Source organism: Equus asinus, chromosome 22 (assembly GCF_041296235.1).
Source record: "Equus asinus isolate D_3611 breed Donkey chromosome 22, EquAss-T2T_v2, whole genome shotgun sequence".
Taxonomy (NCBI): Eukaryota; Metazoa; Chordata; class Mammalia; order Perissodactyla; family Equidae; genus Equus; species Equus asinus.
The window spans coordinates 20592383-20619911 of record NC_091811.1 but is presented as its reverse complement, the minus strand read 5'-3'; the positions used below and the strand labels follow the sequence as shown (position 1 = coordinate 20619911).

Genomic DNA, 27529 nt, shown 5'->3' with positions numbered 1-27529 from the left:
TATCATCACCAAACAATCATCTAAGTATCAACTTAACTCCATTCGTCTTTCATCTCTCACATTCTATTAATTACTGTTTATAATTGACCATTGTTGACTTACCTCCTGAATGACTCACAGATCCAGTTGTTTTTATCCACTACTGCCATACTGCCTTACTTCCAACAACCAGTCTTGAGTGCCTATTTGTGCCCAAAACTCTTCTGGATAGTTGGGCTTTATAAATGAATGAAAATAATAAAGATTGCTGCCTTTGTGGAGTTTACATTCTAATGGGGGAGATAAACACTACATGTACTATAATCAAACAATATATACAGACATAAAATCAACATAGTAGGCAAGCAAAATATGGAAAATTAGAAGGTGATGAGTGTTATGGAAAATAAAACTGCAGACATGGGTAGAAGGGTTTAGAATTCCCAGGGAGATGGAAGAGGGGAAAAACTGAAATACTAAATAGGAGATTTAAGGCCAACCTCATTGAGGCAGTGAGATTTGAGCAAAGGCTTGAAGGAGGTGAGGGAGTTAGCTACACAGGCATCTGAGGGAACACTACTCCAAGCAGTGGAAGCAGCTACAGAAAAAATGTGTCAAGTGTCAAGTGCTACTGAATATTCAAGTAAAATAAGAACTGCAAATAGATCATTTACTAACTTGGAAAAAATATTACCCACAAAGGGACATAACATACCAAAGTAAATTGCATTGATTCTCGAACTTTTAGGACAACTGTTTTAGAAGAGTCATCTTTTGGCAGCGGTGGGGTGGGTGGGGGTGCTTCTCAAACTTCCTAGGTGCCTGAGGTGTTAGTAAAAATTATGGATGCTAATCTCATACCTGCACCAGTTTAATCAGAACCTCTAAGGAAGTGGTTCTCCAACTTAACATGCATCAGGGCCACCCAGTTGATGAGATTACTAAAGGGTACTCCCAGGGCTCTGACTCAATAGATCTGGGTGGAGCATAAGAATTCGTATTTCTAACAAATTCCCAGGTGATGCTGGTACTCCTGGACCCAGGACCACACTTGAAAACCCTTGTTCTAAGGATGTGGCTTGGGCACCCAGGGTTATTGAAAGCTCCCAGGGCATTTCTAATGTGGAACTACAGTTGAAACTGCTGCTCCAGAACCTTGCTACTCTGAGTGTGGTCAGAAGAGTGACAGCATCAGCATTGCTGGAAGCCTATTGGAAATGCAGAATGTCAGGCCTTACCCAAACATACTGAATCAGAATCCACAGTTAGCAAGACCCTCAAAGGACACCACATATCAAAGTTTGAGAAGCCCCTTTAGTCCATCTCTGAATTCTTCTCTTACAGAACTCTACACGTGTTGGTATAATAACCATTCTTGCTGGTCACTGATCTTTGAGAGCTCTCACTTTTTCTTTGCCATGCTAAAGAATAATATTTCAGCATTTTATCTTGCTCACAACTTACTACACTTCTCTTCTTCCCCAAGCTTCTTATACAATGCAATATTCAAAATAAAATATGTTGAAAAATGCACCTTTCTGTGTTTGTGGCTGCTCACCCAAGAGCCTTCTCATTTCTTCTTATATTTAGAGAACTGGTCTTTTTTCTCTGGCCTCAGGGTGCTTTTGGATGAATCATAATTTTTTTAAGCTGGTCATATTATCATAGTCCCCTCTGATAGTGATTGGTTCCCACAGGTCAGGTTCCCTGGAACATAGACTCTGAGATGGAGATTTCTGTGTAGAGGGTTTATTTGGGAGGACTTTAAAGATCAACACCAATGGAGGATAAAGGAATCAGGATTGTACAGACAGAGGAATTGAACTGCGATGAGTCCCAATAAAAGTTTCAGCCCATAGGAACTTTGGTGCTAGGATGATCTTCTAGAGTTCTCCTACTTTAAGGCAGGGAGCCAGTTCTTTATACAACCACAGCACCCATTATTGGATATGGAGCTGCCCCTAAGGAGAAGGGAAGGACTTGAGTGAAAAGTCTCTCTGATCTGAGGGGAATTCTCCGAGCTGAATTCTTGTGAGAGCCAGCAGCCACCAACATTCCTAGCAGTAGGTTATGAGTGCTTCTGCCACAGAGGGGAGTATCTAAAGGACACATCACAGATCACTACTTAGGTCTAGCAATGAGAAATACAAAGCAAATCTGAATGAGGACCTATCCATAGGTGTCTCCTGGTATAGAATCTGGAGTGATTTTGCTCCTTGGTAAAAAGAGAAAGAGAGAGAAATTCAGGAGAAGAAATTCTTTTCCTGCTAACTCCTTTCTCCCAGATTGAGATATTGTTGCGAAGAAATAATCTTTGGTACTTCAGAGGCCAAACTGTGGCCAAAAGGCAAATAATGCTGATACACCAAGCAATAGAGCAGAAAGAATGGAAGAAACTCTTTGATGGTATTGGTGAGCTTCTGAATCAATGCCGGTACCACCTTCCTCAGATTTTGTGCCAAATGAGATAACAAATGTTTGACATTTTAAAGTCTCTATCAGTTAGGCATTCTGTTACTTGCAGCTGGTAAAGACTTTCTTGTCATTCTTTTTTTTTTCCCCAATTCTTGGCTTCCTTTTCCCTATCTTATCTTTATATAGAACTTGTGATATCTCCTTTTTTAAGTTCTTTCTAATTTACTAATCCCATGGAAATCATTTGGGAGAGAGGCCAGTACAAGGGCCTGGCTGACACGCATCATCCACTGTTCACAGTAATGTTCTTCATGACTAGAACTTTAGTGTGTGCGTGTGCGTGTGTGTGTGTGTATTTAGTCCCATAGGGACTTATCCAATGTTTTCTATATGTTAGGCATTGTGCTAATCACTTTAAATATATTAATTTATTTAATATTCACAACAAGCTTATAAAGTATTGTTATTATCATTCCCATTTACAGACAAAGAAAGAGAAGAATGGGGAATTTAAGTAACTCATCCAAGGTCCCTCGTCTGGTAAACCAGAGAACCAGGATATAGACACTGTCTATGAGGATCCAGCACCTTTGCGCTTTCCTATAACTGCCTTGCAAAGGAAGAAAAATTCTACTCAGAAACAAAATTCTTAGTGTACTAATATTTAAAAAACAGAGTGAGTAAATGTAGTTTCCTTTGGGCTACAACAAAAGTATAACTTTATTTTATGCAAAGGGGTTGCATTTAACACAAATGTTTCCCAGCAGGGTGCATTCATTCCTAACTGCACTCTGCCTGAAAGACTAAATCTGCCTCTGCTGGCAAGAGATTGTGGAAATATTTATAACTTGCTGTGACAACTTTGATGCCAAAATCAAAACAGACACCTTATTGTTCTCAGTAATGGTAATTCAGGAGAGAACACTGTGAGCTTGCTACCCCTGACACAGTCCCACCACAGGTACAGACTCCTGTGGGTCTTCACACAAAGAGAGGTCTGAAGGGAGAAGACAGATGAGCATGGCTTACCATCTCCTGCATGAAACATCCGCCTGCTGAGGTGGTAGGTAGAATGCTCCACAAGAACAGGTTCTGCAGAAGGAAGAACAAGTTCTAATTTTTTTTCCTGACTCACTGTAAGTTCCTGGTAGATTCCCCTAAGCCTTTTAGCTTCTATCTAAGAAGAAACATTGCTTAACACTGAATGTTATACAAGGTAATGACAGTCAAAGGTTGCAAAATGGTTAGGGTTCTTTCCAGAAGTTTTATGTTTCCTTAATGTTAATTATAAATACCTGGAAGAATAAACATAGCTACAATGTGCATACAACCTAAAGGAATCTACAGATTCAACGCTATCCCAATCAGAATCCCAGTGACATGCTTCCCAGAAATAGAACAAAGAATCCAAGAATTCATATGGGGCAGCAAAGGACCCCAAATTGCTAAAGCAATCCTGAGGAAAAAAGAATAAAGCTGGAGGTATCACAATCCCTGACTTCAAAACATACTACAAAGCCATAATAATCAAAACAGCATGGTACTGGTACAAAAACAGGTGCACAGATCAATGGAACAGAACTGAAAGCCCAGAAATAAAACCACACATCTATGGACAGCTAATCTTCGACAAAGGAGCTGAGAAGATACAATGGAGACAGGAAAGTCTCTTCAACAAATGGTGTTGGGGAAACTGGACAGCCACATGTAAAAGAATGAACATCAACCATTCTTTTACACCATTCACAAAAATAAACTCAAAATGGATCAAAGACTTAAAGGTAAGACCTGAAAACATAAGACTTCTAGAAGAAAATATAGGCAGTACACTCTTTGACATTAGTCTTAAAAGGATCCTTTCGGACACCACATCTTCTCAGACAAGGGAAACAATAGAAAGAATAAACAAATGGGACTTCGTCAGACTAAAAAGCTTCTACAAGGCAAGGGAAAACAGGATTGAAAGGAAAAAACAACCCACCAATTGGGAAAAATATTTGCAAATCATATATCCAACAAAAGGTTAATCTCTATAATATATAAAGAACTCACACAACTCAACAACAAAAAGTCAAACAACCCAATCAAAAAATGGGCAGGGGACATGAACAGACATTTCTCAAAAGAAGATATAAGGATGGCCTACAGGCATATGACAAGATGCTCATCATCACTGATCATCAGAGAAATCCAAATCAAAACTACACTAAGAAACCACCTTACACCTGTTGGAATGGCTAAAATAACCAAAATGAAAAGTAACAAATGTTGGAGAAGTTGTGGAGAAAAAGGAACCCTCATACGCTACTGGTGGCAATGCAAACTGGTGCAGACACTATGGAAAACGGTATTGTGAGTTCTCAAAAAATTAAAAATAGAAATACTATATGACCCAGCCATCCCACTGCTAGGTATCTATCCAAAGAACTTGAAATCAGCAATTCAAGAAGACCCATGAATCCCTATGTTCGTTGCAGCATTATTCACAATAGACAAGACGTGGAAGCAACCTAAGTGCCCATCAACTGATGATTGGATAAAGAAGATATGGTGCATATAAATGATGGAATACTACTCAGCCATGAAAAATGATAAAATCGTCCCATTCACAACAACATGGATGGACCTTGAGGAAATTATGTTAAGTGAAACAAGCCAGATAGAGAAAGACAATCTCTGTATGACTCCAGTCATATGTGAAAGTTAAACACGTGGACAAAGAGAACAGATTAGTGGTTACCAAAGGAAAGGAAGATGGGGGGTGGGCACAAAGGGTGAAGTGGTGCACCTACAATATGACTGACAAATAATAAAGTACAACTGAAATTTCACAAGGGTGTAAACTATCATAATCTCAATAAAAATTTTAAAAAAACTATAAATACCAACCAAGGAAACATATTTTAAAGAAAATGAAGCAGGAAAGGTGAGAAGGACATAGTACGGAACAGAAGTTATACTCAAAATTGACTTTGAAACTGAGAATATCTTTTCACTAAGACTGGAAACATAGTTTATTCTTTTTCTTTTTTCTTTCTACTTTTCACAAGCATGTATTACCTACTTACTTTTTAAGAGTATATATTGTCTATATACTCTTCAATCATTTTTCACTGTAGACAACGGTATGTGGATATAAAACGTCTTTGTATATTATATATATGACTATTCATTGGAAATAAAAGTACACAGCATCTATTAATAATGTTATTGAAATATATGCACAGGATACACAGACTTGGACTTAAGTCTTATATGTGTTTTGTCTTGAGAATTACTGGACTCATTTTTTTTTTATTTCATAATGGAGACTGTTGCTCTTTTGAAAAATTTTTCCATAAAAGGCATCCAAAAATTCATTCTTGACTAGACCAATGATTTTGAAATTAAGAGCATTGATTTAGATTTTGTTTGGACCTGTTTTTAGTCGTAACTGTAAGGAGGTCTTATCTCGACATTACGCTTCCACTGTTCTTGATGAAATGCATCTCTGTTTCATAGGGAAGTATGTGAATAGAAAAAGGGGAATTTCCCATATGCTGGAAACATTACACCAATTTTACCTGATGGAAACACAGCCCATCATTTTTTCCATTTTCTCCACACCCTTGATTTTACCAATGACATCCTTTCTTTCTAATAGATGGTGAAATCATTTCCCACCATAGAAGGAGATTTTCAATGCAATAGAATGAGAGTCAAAAACAACTGTTCTGCGTTCTCTATGGAAATATTATTCTTACTCATTGAATTTATCCTAAAAAGCTTGTGTATGTCTGTGTTCTTGTGTACATATATATTTCTGTTGTTATTACTATTTCACATTTAAACAGTTAGATAAATTTTACCTAATTTAGAGGATGTGTTAGATACACATGCACACACACACACAATGTCTACTATGCAAAGTTCACTTTGAATGCCCTGGGGGCCATCTCAAAGAAATAAACAATCATATTCTCAGTTAGGTGTAACTCAATTACAATCAGAGGCAAGTGTAAATAATATTAAGAAAATCCTTCTGTAAGAGAAAACAAACCATTATTATAATCATGAGCCCTAAATAGAAAATTATAAGGGTAGATATTACAAATTTTAGTTGCTAATTGGCAATCTAGATGATTCTCATATGAGTGAGTCAATTTCATGAGCTCAAAGGTGACATACGTTTATCAGAGGGATAGGTATTCAAATATTTAATAATTATGATTGTCTCCACCAAATCAGACAGATCAGATTGCAAACGTGTTTGTAAACATAAACTCAATTCACCTTATAAAGGGAGAAGTATTATGCAAGTTTTCCCTCCAACCCAACAAATTTAAACATTCATAGTAATTAATTTGCATTTTTAAAATTTCTCATTAAATTTCTTGTTGTTGGTATTAGATTTGTACTTCCAAATTATAATGTATGAACAAAGTCTTAGAAAGCAGTTGACTTCCAGATATGCCCCACTGCTGGTAGGATTTATGTTCTGCATTTTAATTAATAAAGATATTCTAAATGCAAGCATATGCCTGAATATTTGAAAGTTCTTCAACTATTAAGTGACTATGTTAGAGTCATACCTTTGAGTGAGTGCTATGACAAAAAGCAAAGAAATGCCAAGGAGTCAGTAACAGACAAACAGGAAGAGAAGCAGATTTTATTGTTGCTTTTTATAAGGGATAACATAAATGATTCCTCCACCTGAAATTGTTTCCCCTCTGTGATGTAAAGAAGTATTAAGTTAAAGGCATAAGGTCTATTGTCTTAGTCGAGTGAGTAGAGTCAATTTGGACAAAACCTTCAAGGTAGAGAAGAACATCTTACAAGGCTGTCTTTTTAAAAGGGGTAGGTGAAAATAAAAAAAGAAGAAAATGCAAACTAGAACTTCATTAAGTTGACCATATCCTAAATACCAAACAATGATTGGCTTTAATCCTTTTGATTCTCTGGAATGTGCAATAGTGGGAATCAAGCAGAAGACACTATTGGTAGGAAATGCATCTTTCTGCGTCAAAATAACTGTCTGATCCTTGGACAGATAAATTTTTTTTTCTTTAAAAGTTTAGGGATCAAGAGTGCTTAGTTTAAACACATCATCGGGTGGGTTCAGAGACTAGGAGGAAGTCTTACTTCTTTCTGGAAGAATTAAACTCTTCTACTTTGCTCCCTGAGAATATGGTTAGTTGCAGACAAAGGCAAGATTCTATGGAAAATCTAAACTGACTAAAGCTATAAGTGATTCAAAAGGTACTTGCATTTATTAAATATTTAAAATAATATTAGCATTCATTAAGGACCTATTCCAGCCATTGGAAAGTTAACCATGAATAAAACACACAGGCAGTACCTTTAAGAGGCCTATAGCCAAATATAGACATAATGTAAAAACAAACATTTATAGTGTAACATGACATTCTGTAGTAGAGTTATGTACCTGAGTTCTGGGAGTTTAAAAGCAGGACCAACTAATTTCATCTGGGGATTCATGAAAGTTTGAAGTGAATCATGAAAAATAAGGAGGAGAATATATACCTGGCAGAAAGGAAGTCATGGGGAGAGACATTCTAGACAGAGAATTTAGCACATGTATAAACATGGAGAGATACAGTTGTGTGGCTCATGTAAGAAATTGCTAGTGTTTCCATGGAAAAAAGCAGAGTGCCTGTAGGGAAGTGGTGGGTGCTAAAGTTGGAAGGGTAGGCAAGAATCTTCTTAAGAAACTTGCTAAAGAGTTTGGGATTTATTCTGTAGGTAATTATAGACCATTAAAGAGTTTTTAAAGAGAAGATGATATAATTAATATACACTTTAGGGGAAAAAAAGTGTTGGTCTACTGACAGTGTAAGATGGATTTCCTGCTGTTTTCAGTAAAGGGGCAATGTTAGAGGCAGAGCCCAGCAGAGGACTTCTGTGTGATATGCGATGATTCCACAGCAATCACAAGATTGTCTTCCAAGAGTTTTTTTATTTAGCTAAAACTGTAGAGATAAAGTAACACGAAATATTTGTCAATATTCTTGGAGAGGAAAAGAAGAAAATGCAATGCAAAACAAAGTAATGCTTAAAGGTCCTGCCAGGATATCTCTATTTTGTAAACCACAAGGTCATGATAAGGCTTACCTAACTCCACCCAGATTCATCTTTACAAGTTTTCCTAACTTGTAAACATTTCCTAACTTGTAAACATTGTCTACTGTGAACATTAGACAATTTCTTTATCTCCCAGAAGTCCTCTTAAGTTTCTAAAGAAAACAGAAAGAATTCTGTTTATCAAGGAATAAAAAGAGGTGCAACCTTGGAAAAGTAATGAGGGAAGGACAGGAAGTAAGAAAAAAATGACTAAAGAACATTCTGTTGCATGCTTTCCAAGAAGCAGAGGGTGCCAGCTTGCCTTATGTTTACACAAGTGACTTTCTATCTCCATTTCAAGGTAACAACCTAAGTATATCTTTAAGATGGTAACTTCTCTTGCTAAATAAATTAACAAAAGTTATCAGTTTACTATGTACCTTGATACATTTGTGAACTGCTTGGAGTAATAAAAGGTAATTTTTATAGGAATATGTTGTTACTTATTATTTTTATTTTTATTACCTTCATTATATTAAACATTTGTAGTCTGGGGTTAATTATTTTCTCTTCATTTAGAATGTTGTCAGAGTATCTTTGGCATGTAAAAATATGCTGTATAGAAAATGCAACATCAATAATTACCAATAAAAAATACATGATAATACTTCAAATGTGTTTCAACCTGAGCTTCCCTAGGTCACTCTCTATCATTATTTTTAAATTGCTTCCATTGTAATAACTATATGAAACTATTACTAACCAGAAATTGGTACTGAGTTTTCAACAGAGATTTAGCTCACAATCAGGAAATAATAGTGTAGTAAGATAGAAATTCAGTTGCAATAATTGAACCTACTGAAATGGAGTTTAACTTGAGCTTGAATGATTCACTCACAGGTATCATATTTTAAGTTTAGGAACTGCTGATGCAAATTTTTTCACAAATGAGCTGGTGATATTAAAATCTCACATTTAATGAAATGAAATACACATGTACTGGAGGGGACTAAAATTCAAAAAAAGGTATCTAATTAGGATACTAAGCATTATACTTTAAGAATGATAAAAGCAGAAGACATCATCATCATGGTGGTACAAGAGGATTGCTTTGTCTTTCTTCAATCTACAATGAAAAAAGCATCCGTAATCCAACAAAGGCTACATTGTCCAACACATCAGAATGATGGAGAGATCCATACATTGATACATACAAAGGTGCATGGATTGGAGCACAGAGAGGAAGCTAAAAGAGGGAAAACAGCAGAGGCAGGGCCCATGATCCTGGATCTCTGGCTGCAGTGGCTGAGCCAGACCCCCATCCCCAGATCCAGGGCACTCTCTGGGCAGCAGGAGGATCATGCATGTGACTCCTGACAGCCAGCTGCAAGAGCACCTGTGGCCATGGCAAACAGAGCAGGAACAAAGGTGGAGGCCCATGATCCCAGGCCCCTAGCTGTGTCTCAGAGCCTGGCTGCAGTGGTGGAGGTGCACATAAGACTCAAACTTCCCATCTGCAGCAGCATCTGTTACCACAAGGTAACAAGCAACAGCTGAGGCAGTGCCTTGTGAATCCAACTCCTTTCCCATCCTCCTCTTCCACAGCCACAGTGATGGAGCTTCCAACCCAGATGATCCCATACATGGTGGAGGCATCAACCATTCCTGTGTCCCTGGTGGTGAAGCCAACAGTTTCAGCAACAGCAAGACATCAGTGACCCCCAGAGGTGCAGGCAGCAATGATGAGAGTACAAGCAAAACTCTGAATAGAGGTAGTGGAGGGTGGAACATGCAGATCCTCAACTATAGACAGAGACAGCTCAGGTAATAGAAACCAAAAACTAGCAATACAGTGACGTCTACTAAAAAACAAAAGAAATCTTTCTAATCTCAAACCAGTTGAAAAGTTTGAATCAAAACAAAGATATACCTAAATAAGAAATGTGTTTGCTATGACTAAGGCACCAGCAGAGGAATAACTCAGCAAGCACCACTAAAAGCCACAGTAACATAGCATCATAAAAAGAAAATAACAGTTCTCCAGAAACCAAGCATGAATTTGTGGAAGATTGTGATCTAACTGATAAAGAATTCAGAATAACTGTCATGAAGAAGCTCAACAAATTACAAGAAAACTCAGAAAGATAGTTCAATGAGATCAGGAATAAAATCAGTGAATGGAAGGAATACTTTATCAAAGAAATTGAAGTTCTAAAAGAAGGACTGAATAGAAATTCTGGAGCTGAAGAACTCAATAAAAGAGATGAAGAATGTGTTAGAATGTATTGGCAATAAAGTAGATCACATGGAAGAGAGAATTAGTAAGCTCAAAGATAGAAACCTAGACACAATGCAGGTATAAGAGGAGAGAAAACTAAGACTTAAAAACAATGTAGAAATTCTACAAGAATTATCTAATTCCAATAGAAAGGACAACAAAAGGATAATGGGTATGCCAGAGGAGAAGATAGAGAGAAAGGAGTAGAGAGCTTTTTTAAAGAAATAATAGCTAAGAACTTCCCAAACCTAGGGAAGAGACTGAATATAAAAACCCGTGAAGCTAGTAGAACACCCAACTATTGCAACACAAAAATACCTTCTCCAAGGCATATGATAATAAAACTGTTAAAAATCAATGACAGAGAAAGAATATTGAAAACATCCAGGGGAGAAAAAACACAATGACCTACAAAAAAAACCTCCATTAGGCTATCAGCATATTTGTCAGCAGAAACCTCATGGGCCAGGAGAGAGTGTAATGATATATTCAAAATATTAAAAGATAAAAACTGTCAGCCAACAATATTCTATCCAGCAAAGTTATCTTTCAGATATAAAGGAGAAATAAAGGCTTTCTTAGACAAACAAAAGCTGAGGGAGTCCATGGCTACTAGACCCACCTATAAGAAATGTTGAAAGGAGCTCTCCTACCTGAAATGAAGAGGCAAAGGTATACAAAGATTTAAGAAAGGTGATAAATAGACATACAGAATCAGAAAGTTGTAACTCTGGATCACAATAGGTTAGTAAACACAATTATAGCATAAATTTTAAAAGGAAAGGAAGCATTAAAACAACTATAACCACTTCAATTTGTAATGAACTCACAGTGCATAAAGGAATAATTTGTGACAACAAAAATATAGGAGGGGGAGAGGAAAAGGATGGAACCTGCCTAGGCAAATGAAGATAAGATGCTATCAGCAGAAAAAGGACTATCTTATCTATTAGACCTTCTACCAAACCTCATGTCATGGTAACCACAAAACAAAATACAGAGCAGAGGCACAAAACGTGAAAAAGGAGGAAACTGAAAACCAAATCACAGAGAAACACCAAACTGAAATAGCAGACAGATACACAAAGAAAATGAAACAATGGAATTATAGAGCAACCAGAAAACAAAAAATAAAGTGGCAGTATTAAGCCCTCATATATCAGTAATCACCCTAAATGTAAGAGAATTAAACTCACCAATCAAAAGACATTGAGCGGGGGCTTGCCCGGTCATGTAGCGTTTATGTTCACGCACTCTGCTTCAGTGGCCTAGGGTTTGCAAGTTCAGATCCCAGGCATGAACCTACACACTGCTTATCAAGCCATGTTGTGGCAGGTGTCCCACATATAAAACAGAGGAAGATATAAAACAGAGGAAGATGGGCACAGATGTTAGCTTAGGGCCAATCTTCCTCTAAAAGAAAAAAAAGACTCTGAGTGGCTGGATGGATTAAAAGCAAGAATCACCACAGTTCTAAAGACAAACAGCTCAAAGTGAAGGGGTGGAAGGTGATACTCCAAGCAAATGGCAACCAAAAGGAAGCAGGTGTAGTCATACTTATATCAGACAAAATAGACTTCAAACCGAAAAAGATGACAAGAGACAAAGACAGACATAGTGTCATGATAAAGGGGACAATCCACCAAAAAGACATAACATTTATTAATATATATGCACCTAACATAGGAGCATCAAAGTTTATAAAGCAATTATTAACAGACACAAAGGGAGAAATTGACAATAACACAATAATAGTAGGGTACTTTAATACTCCACTTACATCAATGGATAGGTCATTCAGACAGAAAGTCAACAAGGAAATATTGGTTTTAAATGTAACGTTAGACCAGATAGACTTAGATATATTTAGAACATTCCATACAAAAGCAGAGAATACGCGTTCTTCCCAAGTACACATAGAACATTCACAAAGACAGACCATATGTTGGGAAACAAAACAAGCCTTAATAAATTTAAGAAGATTGAAATAATCTAATTTAAGAAGATTGAAATAATTGAAGTATTTTTTCTGATCACAGTGTATGAAACTAGAAAACAATTACAAGAAGAAAGCTAGAAAAATGATAAATATGTGGAGACTAAACAATTTGCTTCTTAACAACTATTGGACCAACAAAGAAATCAAAGGAGAAATTAAAAAATACCTGGAGATAAATGAAATTGAAACTATAACATACCAAAATATATTGGATGTAACAAGAGCGGTACTAAGAGGGAAATTTATACCAATACAGGCCAACCTCAAGAAACAGGAAAAATAACAAATAAACAGTCTAACACTACACTTAAAGGAATGAGGGAAAGAAGAACCAAATAAAGCCCAAAGTCAGTAGAAAGAAGGAAATAATAAAAAACAGAGTGGAAATAAATGGAATAGAGACTAAAAAGGCGGTAGAAAAGATCAATGAGACTAAGAGCTGATTCTTTGAAAAGATAAACAAATTGACAAGTCTTTAGCTAGACTCACTAAGAAAAAACGAGAGAAGCCTCAAAAAATAAAATCAGAAATGAAAGAGAAGAAATTGTAACAGATACCACAGAAATACAAAGGATTATAAAAGAATACCATGAAAAGCCATATATCAACAAATTGAATAACCTAAAAGAAAGGGATAAATTCTTAGAATCATAGAACTTTCTAAAGCTGAATCAAGAATAGGGATCTGAATAGACAGGTCTCTAGTAAAGAGGTTGAAACAGTAAACAAAAATCCAGGACAGTTTCTTTGGAGAATTTTTCAGTTTTCATAGTTTTAAAACTGGCAAACTGAGTATACTATAAATTATTTATGCTGTGGCCACATAAGGACTATATTTTAGGTAAGATACAAAAACATATGTCATCTTTAGCAAGATAAATCATTAATCAAATCAGTTTTAAATTGAGATTTTCAAGAACATCTCTCTTACAATAAGGGTACCCTCATAAAAAAATAGTAATAAAAGTTATCTGTATGTGATCTAGCATTATATAGCTGTTTCAGATATTTCCCAGGGTGTTGAAATAGTTCTAAAACACCTATTTTGCCCTGTATAAAGTTTTAAAAGAAAGAAAAATGCAATATTGTTAAGGAGAGTCTACATGGAAAACATGCACACAGACATATGCACGCCAGCCATGCACCGTTTCTGTAACTGGTTTATAATTAACTTGTTTCCACCTAAGGAGTCTTTTTTCTTAATTTTCTTTAATTAGCATGTATTATTTTGCATTAAGCTATTTATAATGAAATTAAAATATTGTGTAAACTATTTAGCATTATAAGAAATATTTATTCATAATTCTATGGAAATCTGTCCTTAAAATCAACAGCGAATGAAATAGTAAATGCCTGGTAGAATCTTCATATTCTAATATGGTTGGAAAAAATCGATGTAATCAACAAACTTATTGAACAGTTCTTATTTGCTGGGTAATCTGATATACTGTAGCAATACAAAGGTTAATAAGCAATACAAAATTCATAAGAGGGAACTGATCAGGAAGCCCAATATAAAAATATTTATAATGTAGGGGCCAGCCTGGTGGTGTAGCAATTAAGTTTGCACTTCAGCATTGGCTACCCAGGGTTGGTGGGTTCGGATCCTGGGTATAGACCTACACACCACTCATCAAGCCCTGCTGTGGCAGCATCCCACATACAAAATAGAGGAAGACTGACACAGATGTTATCTCATCAACAATCTTCCCCAAACAAAAAGAGGAAGATTGGCAACAGCTGTTAGCTCAGGGCCAATTTCCTCCCCAAAAAACAAATAAAAATAAAAATATTTGTAATGCAATGTAGTAACTTCTATAGGTGCATGGACAAAGTGAGATGGAAAAAGTACAGCAGAAAGATAAAAAAGAAAATAACTAACTCTTCAAGTAGTAAAAAAGAAATATACATGTCAATGGGGATATATAGGAATGCACTTGGAGAAATAAACAATAAGATAACTAAAACACAAAGTCTTCAGCAAAGCAGATTGCAGTTTTGTTTGGGAGAAATGAAGAAGGGCTGCCCCAAGCTTCCAATGATGAGGTAAAAGAGAAAGCAGCCACTCTGCTTTGAGAGGAAAAGGGCTGAATATATCATATAAATAGCAACAAAAAAAGTAAAAGTAATATGAGGCCAGCCCTGTGGACTAGTGCTTAAATTCAGCACTCCACTTTAGTGGCCCTGATTTGCTTCCCAGGCATGGACCTACAACACTCATAGGCAGCCATGCTGAGGCAGTGACCCACATACAAAATAGAGGAAGAGTGGCACAGATATTAGCTCAGGGTGAATCTTCCTCAGCAAAAGAATAAAAAGGGAGGAGGGGGCCAGCTCTGTGGCTCAGCAGTTAAGTCTGCGCATTCCTCGTCAGCAGCCTGGGGTTTGCCGGTTGAGATCCCGGGTGTGGACCTATGCACCACTTATCAAGCCATGCTGTGGCAGGCATCCCACATACAAAAAGTAGAGGAAGATGGGCATGGATGTTAGCTCTGGGCCACTCTTCCTCAGCAAAACAGGGAGATTGGCAGCAGAAGTTAGCACAGGGCTAATCTTTCTCACAAAAAAAAAAAAAGGAAGGATAATGCTAATGCGCAAATAGCTGCAGGAAAGACATGCCATGTGACTTCAGGTTAGGAGGCATGGTAGGGAATGACTGGATAGGAACCTGTGGAGGAAGGCCAGGTCAGGACATTAACAAAAAGTAATGCGTGACCTGCTACACATTAAGATATTAAGACACTGACATTTATGCAATTGGAGGTTTCGTCAGAGAAGAGGTAAGACCAGATTTAGTTTCTGGAAGGAACTCTGATAACCATGGAAAGATTAGCTAGATTAGGGCAACACCAATGGCAGAGATCCAGTTAGAGCCTGTGGCAAGAGACCAAACAAAGAAGATTATGTCTTGAACAAAGACAATGAGTAAACGGTGTTGGAATAAAGGAGAAATCATTTGTACATCACAGATTGCAATAATCTAATGCTTTCTGATTAAGTTAATTTAGCTAAAAGGTCTTATGATGCAAAAACAAATATTTTCCTTAAATCACCTTTATTTCCTTCTTAGTGATGTTTCGAGATGTGTCTCTAGATGATCATTTGAAGCCTGTTGAGGAAGTAGTAAGTTGTAATTGGAAATATGTAGGTATTTATGCACAATATTGTTTCTCGTGTCTTAAAAGTAATCCAACAAAATGAGGCAGGCTGGTCTACATACTGATTCTGTGTTCTTAGTAGACTTATGACTCATTGTGCTCCTCACATAAAGATAAAACTCTTGCCTTTCTTCTTCCTCTTTTTCTCTCTCCTTGGTCAACGAAATTAAATGTATTTCCCAATTACAAATAAGTCTCTAATTTACTGAACTCCTATTACACATAAAGCACTGTGCTAGGTAAGGCAAAACCCAAAGATAGAGAAGATACTCTTTCTGCCCCAACATGATTTCATTATAATGAAGTGGTCGGAGAAGAATATAAATAACCACAATCAAAGTAATATTAGAAAAGTATCAATAAACAAAATATATTACTGTATCCTTGACATCTGGAAGAATAGAACCTGGCAGAAAGTAGGCTCTTAATACTACATAATAAGTGAGGTTTTTTGGGGGCTGGCCCCGTGGCCGAGTGGTTAAGTTCGCGCTCTCCGCTGCAGGCGGCCCAGTGTTTCGTCGGTTTGAATCCTGGGCGCGGACATGGCACTGCTCGTCAGACCACGCTGAGGCAGCGTCCCACATGCCACAACTAGAGGAACCCACAACGAAGAATACACAACTATGTACCGGGGGGCTTTGGGCAGAAAAAGGAAAAAATAAAATCTTAAAAAAAATAAAAATAAAAAAAAATAAGTGAGGTTTTTTGAAGAAGAAGAAAATTAGCCCTGAGCTAACATATGCCACCAATCCTCCTCTTTTTGCTGAGGAAGACAGGCCCTGAGCTAACATCCATACCCATCTTCCTCTACTTTATATGTGGGATCCCTGCCACAACATGGCTTGGTCAGCAGTGCATAGTTCTGCACCTGGGATGATCTGAACTGGTGAACCCCGGGCTGCTGAAGTGAAATGCGCATACTTAACTGCTGCCCCACCAGGCTGGCCCTATGAGTGAGTTCTATAATGAGTGGATATTATATAATGAGTGAACAATCTTATATAACGAGCAAATGAGTGAGTTATGTAATGATTCAATGAAAGCATTACAGTTGCTTCATGTTTTAGTTATCAGGAGAGTTATTATCTTAGGTCAGTTCCCCAGAATCAGATGTTGAAACAAGAAAAAATGAAAAAGTGAATTAGTAAGAAAATGTCTCCAGGAGAAACCAATAAGAGTGGGAGGGGGGCAGGCCCCATGGCCGAGTGGCTAAGTTTGAACCCTCCAGTTTGGCAGCCTAGGGCTTCACCAGTTCAGATCCTGGGTGTGGACATGGCATCACCCTTCAGGCCATGCTGAGGCAGCATCACACATGCCACAACCAGAGTCACTCACATCTCAAATATACAACTATGTACTGTGGGACTTTGGGGAGAAGGAAAAAAAAAGAAGATTGGCAACAGTTATTAGCTCAGGTGCCAATCTTTAAAAAGAAAATGGGCAAAAGCTCTGAACAGAGATTTCTCCAAAGAAGATATATGGATGGCCAACAGGCATATGAAAAGATGCTCAACATCATTAGCTATCAGGGAAATGCAAATCAAAACTACAATGAGGTATCACCTCACTCTGGTCAGAATGGCTATAATTAACAAGACAGGAAACAACAAATGTTGGAGAGGATGCGGAGAGAAGGGAACCCTTGTTCACTGCTGGTGCAGTGCAAAGTGGTGCAACCACTATGGAAAGCAGTATGGAGTATCCTCAGAAAATTAAGGATAGATCTACCATATGATCCAGCTATTCCACTGCTGGGTATTTATCCAAAGGACTTGAAAACACAAAGGCATAAAGATACTTGCATCCCTATGTTCATTGCAGCATTATACACAATAGCCAAGACATGGAAGCAACCTAGGTGTCCATCAAGGAACGAATGGATAAAGAAGATGTGGTATTTATACACCACGGACTACTACTCAACCATAAGAAATGATGAAATCCGGCCATTTGTGACAACATGGATGGACCTTGAGGGTATTACACTGAGTGAAATAAGTCAGAGGGAGAAAGTCAGATACCATATGATTTCAATCATAAGTAGAAGATAAAAACAATGACAAACAAACACATAGCATTGGAGATTGGACTGGTGGTTACCACGGGGTGGGAGGGCAAAAGGGGTGATTAGGTTCACATGTGAGGGGATGGACTATAGTCTAATTATAAACTAATTATAATTAGTTTTCGGGTGGTGAACATGATGTAATCTACACAGAATTCGAAATATGATGTACATCTGAAAATTAATTAATTAAAAAATTTTAAAAAAAGAAAAAAGAAAAAAAAGAGTAGGAGGAAGCCAGGCAAGAGGGCAATTGATTTCGGACAAAATTTTAATTTTAACCTTATCTGGAAGGAAGCTCTAGAGCAAAAATTACACTTCAGAGTTTGTCCCACTTTGGGGAAAGAAAGCTAGGCTTTCATACTTCAGCACCATGCAGTTGTTGACGATGGGCAACCCCCAAGGTATAAGTAAACCCCTAGGAACTTGCCAAGAGGCCCAAGGACAGGCCTCTCAAGAAGTTCACAGAGGCAAGCTCATAGAAGCAAAGCACAGGGAAGCTGAGAGTGGGTGCAAAGGACTAGGAAAAGGGACCTGAGGTGTCTGGGTGGAGCATTGGCCATGTCTGCTACAGGTGTCATGGGGAAGGGGAAGTTTAAGAGACTCATTAGAGAATAGAGGTGATCAAATGTTTAAATTAGTGATAGGAGGATATTATAAGCAAAGGAAAAGTGTTAGTGAAGACAAAGGGGTGGAGAATCAAGAGAACTTTGGAAATAGTAATAATCTAGCTTTGGTGAAATATATAACAAACATAGGAAGTCACAGTGAAAAAATTTGGAAAGGAGGATTGGTGCCGTTTTTTTTTTTTTGCTTTTGCTAAGGAAGATTCACCCCTGAGCTGACATCTGTGCCAATCAACCTCTATTTTGTATGTGGGTCACCACAACAGCAAGGCCAGCAACAAGTGGTATAGGTCTGGGAGCCGAACCTGAGCTGCTGAAGTGGAGTGTGCAGAGCTTAACCATCAGGCCTCAGGGATGGCCCCCTTGGTGCCATGTTTTGACAGCACTTGAATTATGTTTCATCATAAAGGAGTCATTTCTGTTTAGATTAGAGGAGTAGAATGATTGGAGAAGTGTTCTAGGGCCTCTTCCAATTTCTTCAGAAACTAGTCCTTATTTATGACAAGATTGTAAGAGAGGGAAGTGTTGTTACCCATTAGGGAAATTGACCCCACCTCACAAAAAATGTAAAGAAATTATTTCAGAGATACTGATCTGCAGTTAAGTAACTGAATAAATAACAAGAATATGGCAATGATATTCTAAAACACTGTTGTTTCAATAGAAGAATACAGTCAAACTAGAGGGTGATAACAATTAAAGAGTCAAAAAAAATGAATCATGACTGAAGAGAGAATGAAGACTCTGTAACAGGATACCTGACATATTTCATTTCATGTACTTTAGAATCAAATATGTTAGAACTAACTATCCTATTTTGGTCTCCCATGTCAATCTGCCAGCTGAACACAGTTACACAGAAGCTTGTTTAGCTTATAGAGGCTGTGTAGATAGTTTCTCTATATGTTGCTATTTTTTCCTCCCTCCAAGTCATCCAGCTACTTACCTATTCAAGGCATCATCATTTCTAATCCATTTCCTTTCCCCATCTTCTATAGCTACACTATATTTGTTGAATTGTTGAATTTTAATCTCCAAACCATGTATCTGAATTTGGTGCTAAAAAGTCCTTGTATTATTCTAAATCTGAAATCACTTCTATTGGAGAGCATGTGCTTCCTTTTCTTCTTGGTTCATGGTTGAAGTTTCTCTTATTTCTAAGCATACGTCTCTATTTAATCAAAGCAGCAAACATCTTTACTGTAATTTTTTGACAATCATCCTTGATTAGAAGAACTGTGAGAAATCTCAGGGCTTCTTGAAAATTGAAGAGGCTGCAATGTCATAATTCCCTTCTTGGTTCCCTCTCTCATCATTGATTATTTTTATTATCAACAAAGCCAAATGTGATTATCCTATTCCCAGATTTTGTCATGACTGTATTTGCATGAGCATAAAGGATTAGTGAACTGTTCCTTCAAATATGGGTCATAGACAAGATGATCATTTGTACTAAATGTTTCTGGGAAGGAGTTTCCCTTGCACGGTAAATTGTATCAGCTCATGTGCAGAGATCAAAATCGATGCACGGGGGCCGGCCTGGTGGCGCAGTAGTTAAGTTCACACATCCTGCTTTGGCAGCCTGGGGTTTGCTGGTTCAGATCCTGGGCGTGGACCTACACACTACTTGTCAAGCTATGCTGTGGCAGGCATCCCACATACAAAGTAGAGGAAGATGGGCACGGATGTTAGCTCAGGGCAAGTCTTCCTCAGCAAAAAGAGGAGGATTGGTGGCAGATGTTAGCTCAGGGCCAATCTTCCTCAAAAGAAAAAAACAAAGATCCATGTAACATTTCCAAAAATGGTGGCACCTAAAAGATTACATGGTTATATATATCCAGGCCAATATTTTTAAGGTCTGCCACTATTCCAGTATAATGTTCCATTTATATAAATGATTCAGTGTATGGCTTGTCTTCTGCGAGATCAGGACTCGTACTAAAGTTGACTATGTGCATTACTAAGAAAGTACAAACAATCAAAACATAGTTGTAATGTAACTCTTTTTTTTTTATCAAATAGGCCAAGATATAGAGTATATGTATAATGGCCTTCATTTTCTATAATTTCTTTGCTGATTCTCTCTTTCTTCTCCTTTAAGTCAGTGTTTTGTAGCATATTCAAATATTCTCTTTTTCCAGATAGCTTCATTTGTATCCAGTTTCAGATTTTTCCTTTAACTTATCTAAGAACTGAAGCAACTTCTCCTTTCAGAGGCCCTGCATATGATCAGGGAGAGATAGTATTAAGCAAACTATAACAGGGAACACAAAGATGTTTTCTTTTTGTTCTTGGATAGTTATGCAAGATTTAGCTGTAGACGGAGTCATTAGTTACTACAGCAGAATCAGTCCTTTTTTAATCCTTGCTTTTAGAGAAAGTAAAGCAGTTTAGAACAATGATAATGTAATTTTACTAGATTCTCTTACAGTGGTTTTTTGAAGTAGCCCAAGCTCAGTGAAAAAAGAGAAATTAAGTAACAAAAACAGTTCATTGAACACAATGGAAGCTGCATGTATTGGAAACATCACAAATGAATAACAAAAAGAGACAGTACCCTAATTTGAATTCTCATTATTAGAATTTTATCCACATAATCAACTTCTTCCCATGGCGCCTGTGGATAATACACTCTTTATTTCCTTCCTATGAGGGAATCCTATGAGAAGCTTTACCTCTCTCTTAATGCTTACGTTAATAATACAGTAGCTTTCTTCCACACCATCTCAACATCTTATCAAGGACATACCATTTTCATGAATTTAGAATAGCAAATGAGGGGCCCCCAATTCAGCTATTATATTTTTCAGTTCCAAGAATTCTGAACAAGGATTATGAATCTTGATCGTATCCCTGTACATGTATAGTTTATCTGCTAATGATTGTTGCAATCAGTGGGAAGGAACACTTAGTAAATCGGCAAGTAGGCAAAGGAGCCCAGGTAACCTTTTTCTAAATTCTCATCAGCCTATTCACATGAGAGTTCTGGCATAGCATTCTTCAATTCCAGACTTGTTAATTTTAGAGTCCTAAGGGAAAATACTAAGAAATGAAAAGCAATCGGTTGATTCTATAGGTCTAGAGGAGAGAACAGTGGTGAGCTCTGGAGTGCACTAAGAAGATGCACAAAAAGAAGTGACAGGAGGAGAAAGAGGGAGAGAAGACTCAGGACAAGAGAAGCTTGGGTGAATGCCTACATTTGTTTATTTATCTGAAGATGAAACGGCAGGGTACATAGGAATGGTCAAAACTCTAAGACAATTGAATTAGTGCTGAATACAGAAATAAAAAAGGGGCAATCAGCAGTGGTAAAACATTACAGCTGTCAGATTGAAGATTGATCATGGGGTTTGTCAATAAGAAAGTCATTAGTAATCTCAGGGAGTATTTTCATTATGTTGGAGAGACCTGAGAGCAGTGTCACTTACTGTGATTGCAAGATGTATGTTGTGAAAGAGAGAGAAGTAAATGAAATTTCTTGAAGACTAGGCAGAAAAGTTTCAGCATAAGCAATAGATATTCAGACTCTCAGTTGAAATGAATATTTGTTTGAATTGTTCTAAATTATGTGCCTATGTTTCTTGTTCAAGATTAGATTTATAATTGATCATTCACTCAAAGAGAAAAAAACCTTGATATCGAACCTGAAGTGAGTTTGCTCACTCGTTGCGCAGCAAGCCAATCTCTGACACAGGGTGTAGTAGAAGAAAGTAGGAATTTTAGTATTGCACAGCACTGAGCAAGGAGAAAGGTACTCAACTGGTGTATGTCAGGAGTAGAAGCCAGGTAGTTCAAGTTATTTTCCTCCTCCCCTCCTCAATAAATCAAGAAGCATCAGCAGAACTTGGGTAACCAACAATGACAGCTAGACTACAAACACATAGCTTTGTCTCCTCAGACCTGATGTGAGAATTGATTTTTTCCATTCAAACCTCATGTACATTACATTCCTTTCCTTTTCCTTTTGGATAATTAAAAATAAAAAGTATCCTAGTAATTTCTAGTTAAAGGAGAGTCTCATTCTAGCGATCTAAAATTCCACACTAAACTTGAAGGTTAAAGCTTTGTCTATTCTCAAGTTTCTCTGCTTTTGACTGGACATTTGTAATGGAAAAGAGGGGCAAGGCTAGCTTTTTGTGCTTCACCTCTAGGGTTAGAATGGGAGGAGGTAAATGAGGTAAAGGACAGGAAAGTCCCATTATAGTTGGGTTGAGGAGGCAGGGAATTGCCAGCATAGCTGGAAACACCCCTGAGGAATGGAAATTCCCAGAGCCCAGTTACCCATGTATCATCATACTACTTTTGGCTGTGTGTCAGCATATGTGTCATTTTCGTTTGAGAAATATTGCAATAAACAGACAGACACTCTGAGACAGGCCAGCTGGGAATGCCAAAACAGAAACGTGAATCACCAAGGGGTTGAAGACTCAAGATATTAAACTGAAAAATATTGAGCAACTTAAACCTGAGAAAACGGTTGAAGATCAACCAGAATAAGAATTTAGAAATAAGTAAAATTTATATACTCAGAGAGAGATGAAAGAATAACATCTTTTTTAAATAATCAATAAATAAACTTTGTTGTTAGTGTATAGAAATGAAACTTATTTTTGTATGTTGGTTTTGTATCTTGTGACTTGACTGTATTCATTTATTATTTCCAAAAGTTATTTAGTGGATTCCTTAGGATTTTCTATATATAAAATAATGTCATCCACAAGTAGTGACAGTTTCAATTGTTCTTTTCCAATTTGGATCCCTTTTATTTCTTGCCTGATTACTCTGGCTAGGACTTCCAATACTATGTTAAATAAGAGTGGTGACAGTGGGCATCCTTGTCTGGTTCCTGTTCTTAGAGGAATAGGCTTTCAGTTTTTCTCCATTGAGAGTGATATTAGCTGTGGGTTTGTCATTTATGGCCTTTATTATGTTGAGGTATGTTCCTTCTGTACCAATTTTATTTAGAGTTTTTTAAGAGATCTCACCCTTCCATTCTTCATGGTTGATGCTTTTGCCACTAGATAAAACTGGTCCTTTATGAAATTCAGAATTCAGTCTAAACTAGACCATACAGAGTAGTGGTTTTAGTTTAAAAAAAAAAAGCCAGTAGTTCTCAAATTTGATCCTGCATCAAAATCACCTAGAGGGCTTGTTGAAACAGATGACTGGACCCTATTCCCAGAGTTTTTGACTCAGTATGTCAAAGATGGAGCCAGAATGTGCATTTCCAATAAGTTACCAGGTGATATTGATCTTGATGCTCTGGGAATCCCTGGGATCCATTGTTACAGACTGATGGAATGTCATGCTACTTCCTCTGAGATCATCACAAATTTATTTTTCCATCAGGAGACCAGCAGCCCAACCAGGGTGATCATGACCATCAGCAAGACTCAGATCAAGGTGCCCACACTGAAAGTTTGAAGTGAGGATGCAACACAGCTTTGCTTAAGTCCTTCCATTCTTCATGGTTGATGCTTTTGCCACTAGACAAAACTGGTGCTTTTTTTCAAGGTTTAGGACACTTGTAAGTCTAACCTTACCCTAGTTTTCTTGTTATTAAAAAGAATATGGATGCTATTAGAAAGGAGATGTGAGGGAAGGAAGTCAGAAAGGAATTTCGAAATTCTCACTGGTAAAAAAAAATAACCTTTAGTTGTTCATTCCCGATTACAAAAATAATTCACCTTAGATACCTTAGAAATTATGTAAAAGTTTAAGAGAAAAACTATTGCCCTACAAGATTAAGCCTTGAGATGAAGCTGAATTTTAAAGCCATGGAGATGGTACAAAGGAGGCATCAATTGGAAAAGGCCAACTGAAAAAAAGAATTGTGGCTGGCTTGAACCAATAGGAAAATTATAGGGGGCTAGAAATAAGATGAAACACTCAAAGCAGCAGGTCTTCTGCAGACACTAATGGAGCAGAGAAGAAGATGTTTGGAACAGCTTTTCTGGTTACCATGGCCTTAGATGTTGTTAAGAAGGGTGTTCTTTAAGGTTCCAAACTGGCATGCATACTGATGCACACATTATGTCTAGTGCCAATATTCCAGTTTCAGAGGGGATCTTTAAAGGCTCGTATTGCCTATACTAATAAGACTATGAGAAAGAAATTTCTAGCAAATAACTATGGTTTATTTGAGCAGTCAGCAAAAAGTTTCAGGGAGAAGAATTATAAGTTTTACATATTAGAAAATTTGATTTGATGTGAATATGGAGAAAGAACAGACAGAAGCGACACAGGAGAGAGAGAGGGTAGATAGAAGAATACAACTTGTATGAGGGGAAAAAATGATGAGAAATTGACATAAGGCAATAGCAATGGGAATGAATATTATTAGCTGGAAACAAAATATTAAAAAGATAAAATTGAGAATATGATATCAACAATCGAAGATTTGGGGTGAAGGAGAAGAAAAAGTCTAAGATATCCCTAGATATTTGATTTCATTTACTAAATGAATGGTTGGACTATTTGCTGAGATAAAAAAGAAAAAGAGAAAGCGTAGAAGATTGGGCCCAGTAATAAATCATCCCATTTTGAGGATTTCTGCAGTATCTTTTTTCTTTTTTTTTCCAAGGAAGATCAGCCCTTAGCTAACATCTGTGCCCATCTTCCTCTATTTTATATGTGAGACGCCTGCCACAGCATGGTTTAATGAGTGGTGTGAAGGTCCACACCCAGAATCGGAACCAGCAAACACTGGGCCACCAAAGCGGGGTATACAAACTTAACCACTGCACCACCGGGCCATCCCTTGTAGCATTTTTTATTGTAAAAATATTCAGGATACAGCTAAATATATGGACCTGAGTTTCAAGAGATCTTTATAGGTAGGAGAAACAGAGCTCAATGTCATCAATATATCAATGGTCTATGTCATATACCCAAAATGAGTAGATGAAACTACCCAGGAAGTGTATACACAACAAGGAAAGACCCCATAGTGGGATAGCTGGGTCATATGGTAATTCTATTTTTAGTTTTTTGAGGAATCTCCATATTGTTTTCCATAGTGGCTGCACCAGTTTGCATTCCCACCAGCAGTGGATGAGTGTTCCCTTTTCTCCATACCTTCTCAAACATTTGTTATTTTTAGTCTTATTGATTATAGACGTTTTAACAGGCATAAGGTGGTATCTTAGTGTAGTTTTAACCTGCATTTCCCTGACGATTAGTGATGTTGAACATCTTTTCATGTGTTTATTGGCCATCTGTATATCTTCTTTGGAAAAATGTATGCTCATATCCTGTGCCCATTTTTTGATGGAGTTGCTTGTTTTTAATTATTCACTTGTGTGATTTCCTCATATATTATGGAGATTAAACCCTTGTTAGATATATGATTTGCAAATTTTTTTTCCCAATTGATGGGTCGTCTCCTTGTTTTCATCCTAGTTTCTTTTGCCTTGCAGAAGGTGTTTAGTCTGAGGAAGTCCCACTTGTTTATTTTTTCTTTTGTTTCCTTTGTCTTTTCTGAGAAGACATGGTCTGCCAAAAGATCCTTTTCAGTTCAATGTCAAAGAGTGTACTACCCATATTCTCTTCCAGGAATTTTATAGTTTCACTTATCTTCAAGTCTTTGATCCATTTTGAGTTTATTTTTGTATATGGTGTCAGATAATGGCCTACCTTCATTCTTTTGCAGGTGGCTGTCCAGTTTTCCCAACACTGTTTATTGAACAGACTATCTTTTCTCCATTGCATGTTCTTGGCACCTTTGTCGAAGACTAGCTGTCCATAGATGTACAGTTTTTTTTCTGGGCTTTCAGTTCTGTTCCATTGATGTGTGCCTGTTTTTATACCAGTACCATCCCGTTTTGATCACTATGGCTTTGTAGAACATTTTGAAGTCAGGGATTGTGATGCCTCCAGCTTTGTTCTTTTTTCTCACAATTGCCTTAGAAATTTAAGGTCTTTGGTTCCCCATATGAATTTTAAGGTTCTTTGTTCTATTTCCATGAAGAATGTCATTGAGATTTGGATTGGGATTGCATTGAATCTGTAGATTGCTTTGGGTACTATGGACACCTCAACTATGTTTATTCTTCCAATCCAAGTGCATGGAATCTCTTTCCACCTTTTTAGGTCATTATCAATTTCTTTCAGTAATGTCTTATAGTTTTCATTGTATAAGTCCTTCACCTCCGTGGTTAAATTTATTCCTAGGTACTTTATTCTTTGAGTTGCAATTGTAAATGGAATTGTACTCTTGAATTCTCTTTCTGTAAGTTTGCTATTAGAGTATAGAAAAGCAAGTGATTTTTATAATTTGATTTGTACCCTGCAACTTTACCGTAGTTGTTAATTATTTCTATTAGCTTTCTGATGGATTCCTTAGAGTTTTCTATATATAAGACCATGTCATCTTCAAACAGCAAGAGTTTAACTTCTTCACTCCCTATTTGGATTCCTTTTATTCCTTTCTCTTGCCTAATTCCTCTGGCCAAAACCTTCAGGACTATGTTGAATAAGAGTGGTGATAGTGGACATCTTTGTCTTGTTCCTGTTCTCAGAGGGACAGTGTCCAGTTTTTGCCCATTGAATATGATGTTGGCTGTGGGTTTGTCATATGTGGCCTTGTGTTGAGGTAATTTCCTTCTATCACCATTTTGTTAAGAGTTTTATCATAAACGGCTGTCGGATATTGTGAAGTGCTTTCTCTGCATCTATTGAGATGATCATGTGGTTTTTATTCCTCAATTTCTTGATGTGGTGTATCATGTTGATTGATTTGCAGACGTTGAAACATCCCTGTGTCCATGGGATAAATCCCACTTGATCATGATATATGATCATTTTGATGTATTGCTGAATTCAGGTTGCCAAAACTCTGTTGAGGGTTTTTGCATCTATGTTCATCAGCAATATTGGCCTGCAGTTTTCCTTTTTTGTATTGTCCTTGTTAGACTTTGGTATCAGAGTGATGTTGGCCTCATAGAATGT

General features: G+C 37.2%; 1 pseudogene; it reads left to right on the top strand.

Moving 5' to 3' along the window:
* LOC106837450 (M-phase phosphoprotein 9-like) overlaps positions 1 to 27529 on the top strand; it is a 90613-nt pseudogene that overhangs the window by 1053 nt on the left and 62031 nt on the right.